This window comes from Ranitomeya variabilis, chromosome 6 (assembly GCF_051348905.1).
Source record: "Ranitomeya variabilis isolate aRanVar5 chromosome 6, aRanVar5.hap1, whole genome shotgun sequence".
Taxonomy (NCBI): Eukaryota; Metazoa; Chordata; class Amphibia; order Anura; family Dendrobatidae; genus Ranitomeya; species Ranitomeya variabilis.
The window spans coordinates 596,557-605,138 of NC_135237.1; positions in this window are offsets into that span (position 1 = coordinate 596,557).

Here is an 8,582-nt window from a genome sequence, read left to right on the forward strand (position 1 = left end):
GCGTCAGATCTCGTATAGACCTGATGCCGCTGTGCGGCCAGTCAATCACTGTAATACCACAACAAAGATGGCTGCAGTATTACAGTACATGGCAGACAATCCCTGCATGTTCATTGGCGCTGTAAAGAATCGCCAAAATTGCAGGGCAGAGACAAAAGCTCCTGCCTAATAATTCCGAAAATGCTCGGTGCTCGCCGACTAAACCAAGCACAGTGATACTCAGGCAAATAGAGAGTAGTGGCGAGCACGTTCGCTCATCAGTCATCACTAGCGGTGGATGATGAGACGTGGAGGAAGGCCTCATTAAAAACTAGGCAAAATGTAAAGGAGCATGTCTCCTATACTTGTAATGCCCATACACGAAGTGCATGGGCTGACAAACATTTCCCATGGGGGTACATTTTAAAAAAATATTTTATGGGCATCAAAGACACCCTTGCCAAAAATTGGACTGGCTGTAGCAGCACATAGCACGTTAACCCTGGTGATCTAGTGGCGGAGAATGATGACACGTTGAGGAAGGTCTCATTAAAAACTATGCCCTATGTAAAGGAGTGGGTCTCCTAGACTCGTAATGCCCATACACAAAATGCATGGGCTGACAAACATTTCCCCATGGGGGTACTTTAAAAAAAAATATTTTATGGGCATCACAGACACCCTTGCACAAAAAATGAGTGACTTTTGCATCACCGAATACGTTCACCCTGGTGTTCGTATGTTTGTGGATGATGAGGATGAGGATAACACCAAAAAGACCAAATCGGAAAGCGTATACCCATGTGTGGTTGTGAAGAGGTGCATGAGAATATACCTCCACAAAAAAAGACAATGTATCTGAGGTTATGTTTCGCTGTTTTCACTTGGTGGTGTACAGAAGTCTTGCCCAATCCAGCCCTTATTCATGTTTTTAAGAGTCTGCCTGTCAGCATTTTAAGTTGACAGGCGGATGCGCTTATCTATTATAATTCCACCAGTGGCACTAAAAACCCGCTATGACAGAACGCTAGCAGCAGGGCAGGCCAGGACCTCCAAGGCGTAGAGAGCCAGTTCATGCCACGTGTCCAGCTTGGATACCCAATAATTAGAAGGCACAGAGGAATCCCAGAGGACGTTTGTATGACCTGCAAGGTCCCTCAGCATCTTCCCAAACATTGCTCTTCTTATGACAGCACCCCTTGCCTCTGTGCCGGCACAATGGGAGGGTCTGAGAAAAGAGAAAACTGTCCCAGAACTTTGTCATTGTTCCCCTGAGCTGGATTGTACTTCTCTGTCTCTCGCTTGGACTCCTTGGTTGTACAACAAACTCTGACGTCTGCTGCCAGCTTTCTCAGATGGGAATTTTTTTAAGTAATTCCGCTACAAGGGTCCTCTGGTATTGCAACATTTTAGCACACCTGTATGCCTCCGGAAGAGGAAGTTTTCCTTGTAGTGTGGGTCTAGAAGTGTCATCAAGCAGTAATAAGTGTCACCGAAAACTTTAATAATGCAAGGGTCACAGGAAACGCAGCGCAATATAAAGTCAGCCATGCGTGCCAGACTGCTAACAGGCAAGACTTTCGTGTCCTCACCAACAGGATGACTGACCATGCTGTCCTCCTCATCTTCCTCCTCCCTGTCCTCAGGCCATCCCCGCTGAGCGGACAGTATGACAGCTGTGCTTGTAGTACCGTCTATAGCGCATGAAACTAGCTCCTGTTCTTCCTCCTCCTCATTGTGTACCAATCCACGTTGGGACGACATGAGGCTGGGCTGACTGTAATCACCCTGTATGGTTCCTTGCTCCATGTCCTCGTGCTCTGCCTGCAACGCATCCTCTTTAATTGTGAGCAGAGAGGTTTTCAGAATGTAGAGAAGCGGGATGGTGATGCTAATTATGGCGTCATTGCCGCTCACCAACTTGGTGAAGTCCTCAAAGTTTTGTAGGATGATACATATGTCTGACATCCATGTCCACTCCTGAGGTCTTATGTGTGGGGTCAGAAATGAATGGCAACGGCCTTGTTGATGCTGGTAGTCAACAACTAACCTCTTCTGCTCACAAATCCTTTCCTATATATGCAGTGTAGAGTTCCAACGCGTGGAGACATCACATATCAGTCGGTGAGCCGGAAGCTGCAAATGCTGGGGAAGCACAGCGAGGGCGGCTGAAGCTGTAGCTGACTTTCTAAAATGGGCAGACAGGCGGCATACTTTGACACGCAGATCCGGCAGCTCCGGGTAGCTTTTGAGAAAATGTTGAACGACTAGGTGAAGCACATGGGCCAGGCAAGGTACGTGTGTGAGCTCACCTTGCCTCAGAGCCGCAACCAGGTTCTGGCCATTGTCACACATGACCATGCCTGGCTGTAGGTTTAGTGGTGTCATCCAAACATCTGACTACTCTTTTAGCGCTGTCCACAACTCTTCAGCATTGTGCGGTTTATCGCCTAAGCAGATTAGCTTCAGCACAGCCTGTTGCCGCTTGGCTGAGACAGTGCTGCAGTGCTTCCAGATTCTGACTGATGTGTTCATTTCAGAGATGGAGGCTGAAGAGGAGGAGGATGAGCTGCAGGATTTGTAGACTGGAGGCAACCCTGATTGACGTAGGGCCCGCAGTCTTTGGCGTGGGGAGGATGTGTTCCATCCCAAGGTCCGACTGGGTCCCGGCTTCTACTATGTTAACCCAGTATGCCGTCAGTGAGATTTACTGTCCCTGCCCACAAGCACATGTCCACGTGTCCATGGTTAGGTGGACTTTCCCAGTAGCAGCATTGTTGAGGGCACGGGTAATGTCGTGGGACACATGGTGGTGTAATGCCTGTACGGAACACCGGGAAAAATAGTGGCGACTGGAGACCGAGTACCTTGGGACGGCCGCCGCCATCAGGTTATGGAAATCTTCCATCTCAATGAGCCTAAAAGGCAACATTTCGAGCACTAGCAGACGAGAAATGTGTGAATTTAGTACTTTGGCCTGTGGGGTGTTGCCTGGATATTTCCGCTTGCTTTCCAATGATTGGGGTATAGACAACTGAAGGCTACGCTGGGACAAGGACGTGGACAGGTTTGATGATGGTGCTGGTTGACTGTGGGCAACAACAGGTACAGAGCCTGAGGCATCTTCACATGCACGGTGAACTGGGGATTGGCTTCTACACAAAACAGTGAAAGAAGCAGTTCTGTCACCTGCAGACAGTGTTCCTGGAGCCTGGGGCTCGGCCCACAAAGTCGGGTACTTTGCTTCCATGTGCCTAATCATGCTGCTGGTGGTCAGGCTGGTAGTTTTGCTACCCCTGCTGATGCGGGCATGGCAGGTGCTGCAAATGGCCTGTTTGGGGTTATCAGCAGAGTATTTAAAAAATAACCAGACTCGGGAAGATCTAACAGTTGGAATGGTAACCTCCATCATGTTGGTGTTACAGGGAACGGATGCACGCCTTCTGTCTGTGGCCACGACACTGCTTCTTCCTGCCTGTTGGGGTGATATGCCTCCTTCCCCATATGTGCTGCTGTCCTCGCTCTGCATATCCTCCTGCTAGGTTGGGTCAGTCACTATGTCATCAACCACCTTGTCTTCCACATCTGCACCCTGCTCCTCCTCCTGATTTTCTGGCAATTGTGTCTCATCATTGTCCACCTTGAGACACTTTCCCACCATTGCCTTCGTGTGACCATGGCTGTTCAAATCTTGGGGCATCGCTACATGCGATCCCATCATACCCCACTTCAAGTTGACCGGCCGAGAGTCTGGAATCTTTAAAGGGAAAACTGAACAGCTCTTCGGAGTGTCCAAGTGTGGGATGAGTTGTCTCAGGGCTCTTGGCATGGTGGTAAGGAAGTAGGATCAGGATGAGTAATATCCGGTCCACACTCACGGCTACTAAGACTTGACCGTTTGGAAGACATGGGGGTGGTGGTGGTAGCTAAGTGACTGGAAGCATTATCCGCTATCCAACCAATAACCGTTTCACACTGCTCTGGCTTCAATAGTGGTGTGCTGCGGTCCCCTAGAAACTGGGGACAGGAAGGTCGAGCGCGAAGATGAGGGTCTTTGTTGGGGCCCACTTTCAACTTGGCCATGGCCTCATCCTCTGCTTGCACCATCAGCATCACGTCCACTTTCCCATCCCTTGCCCCTTGCCTTGCCCATTTTAAATGGACTACTGAAATATTTGAGAAGCCCAATACAAATGGATTCATTTGGAGAAAATGTATATGCCTGAAAAGCAAGTATTTAGAGACCACAGATACACCGAGCGTCTGACAGAGATAACAGACAGTTAAAATATGTTTTGTTTTGATTTTTTAATATATTTTTTAACCACAAAATAATGAGTAGACCAAGGCTAGCAGACAAAAAAATACAGCGTATGCCTGCAAAGTGAAGAATTTGACACCACAGATACACCAGGCGTCTGACAGATATAACAGACTGCATGCATTTTTTTTTTAATTTTTGAAAATAATAAATACTGAGGAGACCAAGGATAGTAGATAAAACAATGCAACATATGCCTGTAAAGCAAAGATTTTGACACCACAGATACACCAGGCGTCTGATGGAGATAACAGACCGTTTAAATGTGTGGCCTTTTTTTAAGAATTTTTTTAAAACACTAAATAATGATTAGCCGAAGGCTAGCAGACAAATCAATGCAACGTATGCCTGAAAAGCGAAGATTTTGACACCACAGATACACCAGTTGTCTGACGAAGATAACAGACTGTATACAGTTTTTAAATTTTTTTGTTTCACTTTTGAAAAAACTAAATACTGAGTAGACCAAGGCTAGCAGGCAAAACAATGCAACATGTGTGCAAAAAGAAAAAAAAAAAAAGAGCATGAACCGCACATCCCAAAATCATACGTTGATCTAAAGCCGCTAGGCAAAAATTTAAATACTGAACATGAGGTTTTCAGTTTAACATTCTGATCAGACTGTATGAAGCCCACTGCCCCTTCACGGCAAACCTCGTAGTGGGTCCTAACGCCCTAACGGAGCGGAGCCGTGCGGCAACCACCGCCGCAGCGGCCATGCACCAGCAGGGCGGACGGCCTGTTGCCCCACAGCACCCATGCTGCGAGACTGAGCCCCCAAGACTCCAGACCGCGCCGCCCCACCAGCACAAAGCCACAGCAACAATGGCCGCCACACAGCACCAGCACCAAAATGAAAAGGAGTATTTAAACTCACCTTCCTCCAGCTCTTCAGTGAGAGCCAAAATGGGCTAGACCCCTTACTTTGCAGTCTCCTGCTAATTAAAATCACCTGAGCCAAATGGGAGGAGTGCTGGTCCAAAAAAAGAGACAAGTACATGCTTTGTGCAAAAAGAAAAAAAAAAGAGCATGAACCGCACATCCCAAAATCATACGTTGATCTAAAGCCGCTAGGCAAAAATTTAAATACTGAACATGAGGTTTTCAGTTTAACATTCTGATCAGACTGTATGAAGCCCACTGCCCCTTCACGGCAAACCTCGTAGTGGGTCCTAACGCCCTAACGGAGCGGAGCCGTGCGGCAACCACCGCCGCAGCGGCCATGCACCAGCAGGGCGGACGGCCTGTTGCCCCACAGCACCCATGCTGCGAGACTGAGCCCCCAAGACTCCAGACCGCGCCGCCCCACCAGCACAAAGCCACAGCAACAATGGCCGCCACACAGCACCAGCACCAAAATGAAAAGGAGTATTTAAACTCACCTTCCTCCAGCTCTTCAGTGAGAGCCAAAATGGGCTAGACCCCTTACTTTGCAGTCTCCTGCTAATTAAAATCACCTGAGCCAAATGGGAGGAGTGCTGGTCCAAAAAAAGAGACAAGTACATGCTTTGTGCAAAAAGAAAAAAAAAAGAGCATGAACCGCACATCCCAAAATCATACGTTGATCTAAAGCCGCTAGGCAAAAATTTAAATACTGAACATGAGGTTTTCAGTTTAACATTCTGATCAGACTGTATGAAGCCCACTGCCCCTTCACGGCAAACCTCGTAGTGGGTCCTAACGCCCTAACGGAGCGGAGCCGTGCGGCAACCACCGCCGCAGCGGCCATGCACCAGCAGGGCGGACGGCCTGTTGCCCCACAGCACCCATGCTGCGAGACTGAGCCCCCAAGACTCCAGACCGCGCCGCCCCACCAGCACAAAGCCACAGCAACAATGGCCGCCACACAGCACCAGCACCAAAATGAAAAGGAGTATTTAAACTCACCTTCCTCCAGCTCTTCAGTGAGAGCCAAAATGGGCTAGACCCCTTACTTTGCAGTCTCCTGCTAATTAAAATCACCTGAGCCAAATGGGAGGAGTGCTGGTCCAAAAAAAGAGACAAGTACATGCTTTGTGCAAAAAGAAAAAAAAAGAGCATGAACCGCACATCCCAAAATCATACGTTGATCTAAAGCCGCTAGGCAAAAATTTAAATACTGAACATGAGGTTTTCAGTTTAACATTCTGATCAGACTGTATGAAGCCCACTGCCCCTTCACGGCAAACCTCGTAGTGGGTCCTAACGCCCTAACGGAGCGGAGCCGTGCGGCAACCACCGCCGCAGCGGCCATGCACCAGCAGGGCGGACGGCCTGTTGCCCCACAGCACCCATGCTGCGAGACTGAGCCCCCAAGACTCCAGACCGCGCCGCCCCACCAGCACAAAGCCACAGCAACAATGGCCGCCACACAGCACCAGCACCAAAATGAAAAGGAGTATTTAAACTCACCTTCCTCCAGCTCTTCAGTGAGAGCCAAAATGGGCTAGACCCCTTACTTTGCAGTCTCCTGCTAATTAAAATCACCTGAGCCAAATGGGAGGAGTGCTGGTCCAAAAAAAGAGACAAGTACATGCTTTGTGCAAAAAGAAAAAAAAAAGAGCATGAACCGCACATCCCAAAATCATACGTTGATCTAAAGCCGCTAGGCAAAAATTTAAATACTGAACATGAGGTTTTCAGTTTAACATTCTGATCAGACTGTATGAAGCCCACTGCCCCTTCACGGCAAACCTCGTAGTGGGTCCTAACGCCCTAACGGAGCGGAGCCGTGCGGCAACCACCGCCGCAGCGGCCATGCACCAGCAGGGCGGACGGCCTGTTGCCCCACAGCACCCATGCTGCGAGACTGAGCCCCCAAGACTCCAGACCGCGCCGCCCCACCAGCACAAAGCCACAGCAACAATGGCCGCCACACAGCACCAGCACCAAAATGAAAAGGAGTATTTAAACTCACCTTCCTCCAGCTCTTCAGTGAGAGCCAAAATGGGCTAGACCCCTTACTTTGCAGTCTCCTGCTAATTAAAATCACCTGAGCCAAATGGGAGGAGTGCTGGTCCAAAAAAAGAGACAAGTACATGCTTTGTGCAAAAAGAAAAAAAAAAGAGCATGAACCGCACATCCCAAAATCATACGTTGATCTAAAGCCGCTAGGCAAAAATTTAAATACTGAACATGAGGTTTTCAGTTTAACATTCTGATCAGACTGTATGAAGCCCACTGCCCCTTCACGGCAAACCTCGTAGTGGGTCCTAACGCCCTAACGGAGCGGAGCCGTGCGGCAACCACCGCCGCAGCGGCCATGCACCAGCAGGGCGGACGGCCTGTTGCCCCACAGCACCCATGCTGCGAGACTGAGCCCCCAAGACTCCAGACCGCGCCGCCCCACCAGCACAAAGCCACAGCAACAATGGCCGCCACACAGCACCAGCACCAAAATGAAAAGGAGTATTTAAACTCACCTTCCTCCAGCTCTTCAGTGAGAGCCAAAATGGGCTAGACCCCTTACTTTGCAGTCTCCTGCTAATTAAAATCACCTGAGCCAAATGGGAGGAGTGCTGGTCCAAAAAAAGAGACAAGTACATGCTTTGTGCAAAAAGAAAAAAAAAAGAGCATGAACCGCACATCCCAAAATCATACGTTGATCTAAAGCCGCTAGGCAAAAATTTAAATACTGAACATGAGGTTTTCAGTTTAACATTCTGATCAGACTGTATGAAGCCCACTGCCCCTTCACGGCAAACCTCGTAGTGGGTCCTAACGCCCTAACGGAGCGGAGCCGTGCGGCAACCACCGCCGCAGCGGCCATGCACCAGCAGGGCGGACGGCCTGTTGCCCCACAGCACCCATGCTGCGAGACTGAGCCCCCAAGACTCCAGACCGCGCCGCCCCACCAGCACAAAGCCACAGCAACAATGGCCGCCACACAGCACCAGCACCAAAATGAAAAGGAGTATTTAAACTCACCTTCCTCCAGCTCTTCAGTGAGAGCCAAAATGGGCTAGACCCCTTACTTTGCAGTCTCCTGCTAATTAAAATCACCTGAGCCAAATGGGAGGAGTGCTGGTCCAAAAAAAGAGACAAGTACATGCTTTGTGCAAAAAGAAAAAAAAAAGAGCATGAACCGCACATCCCAAAATCATACGTTGATCTAAAGCCGCTAGGCAAAAATTTAAATACTGAACATGAGGTTTTCAGTTTAACATTCTGATCAGACTGTATGAAGCCCACTGCCCCTTCACGGCAAACCTCGTAGTGGGTCCTAACGCCCTAACGGAGCGGAGCCGTGCGGCAACCACCGCCGCAGCGGCCATGCACCAGCAGGGCGGACGGCCTGTTGCCC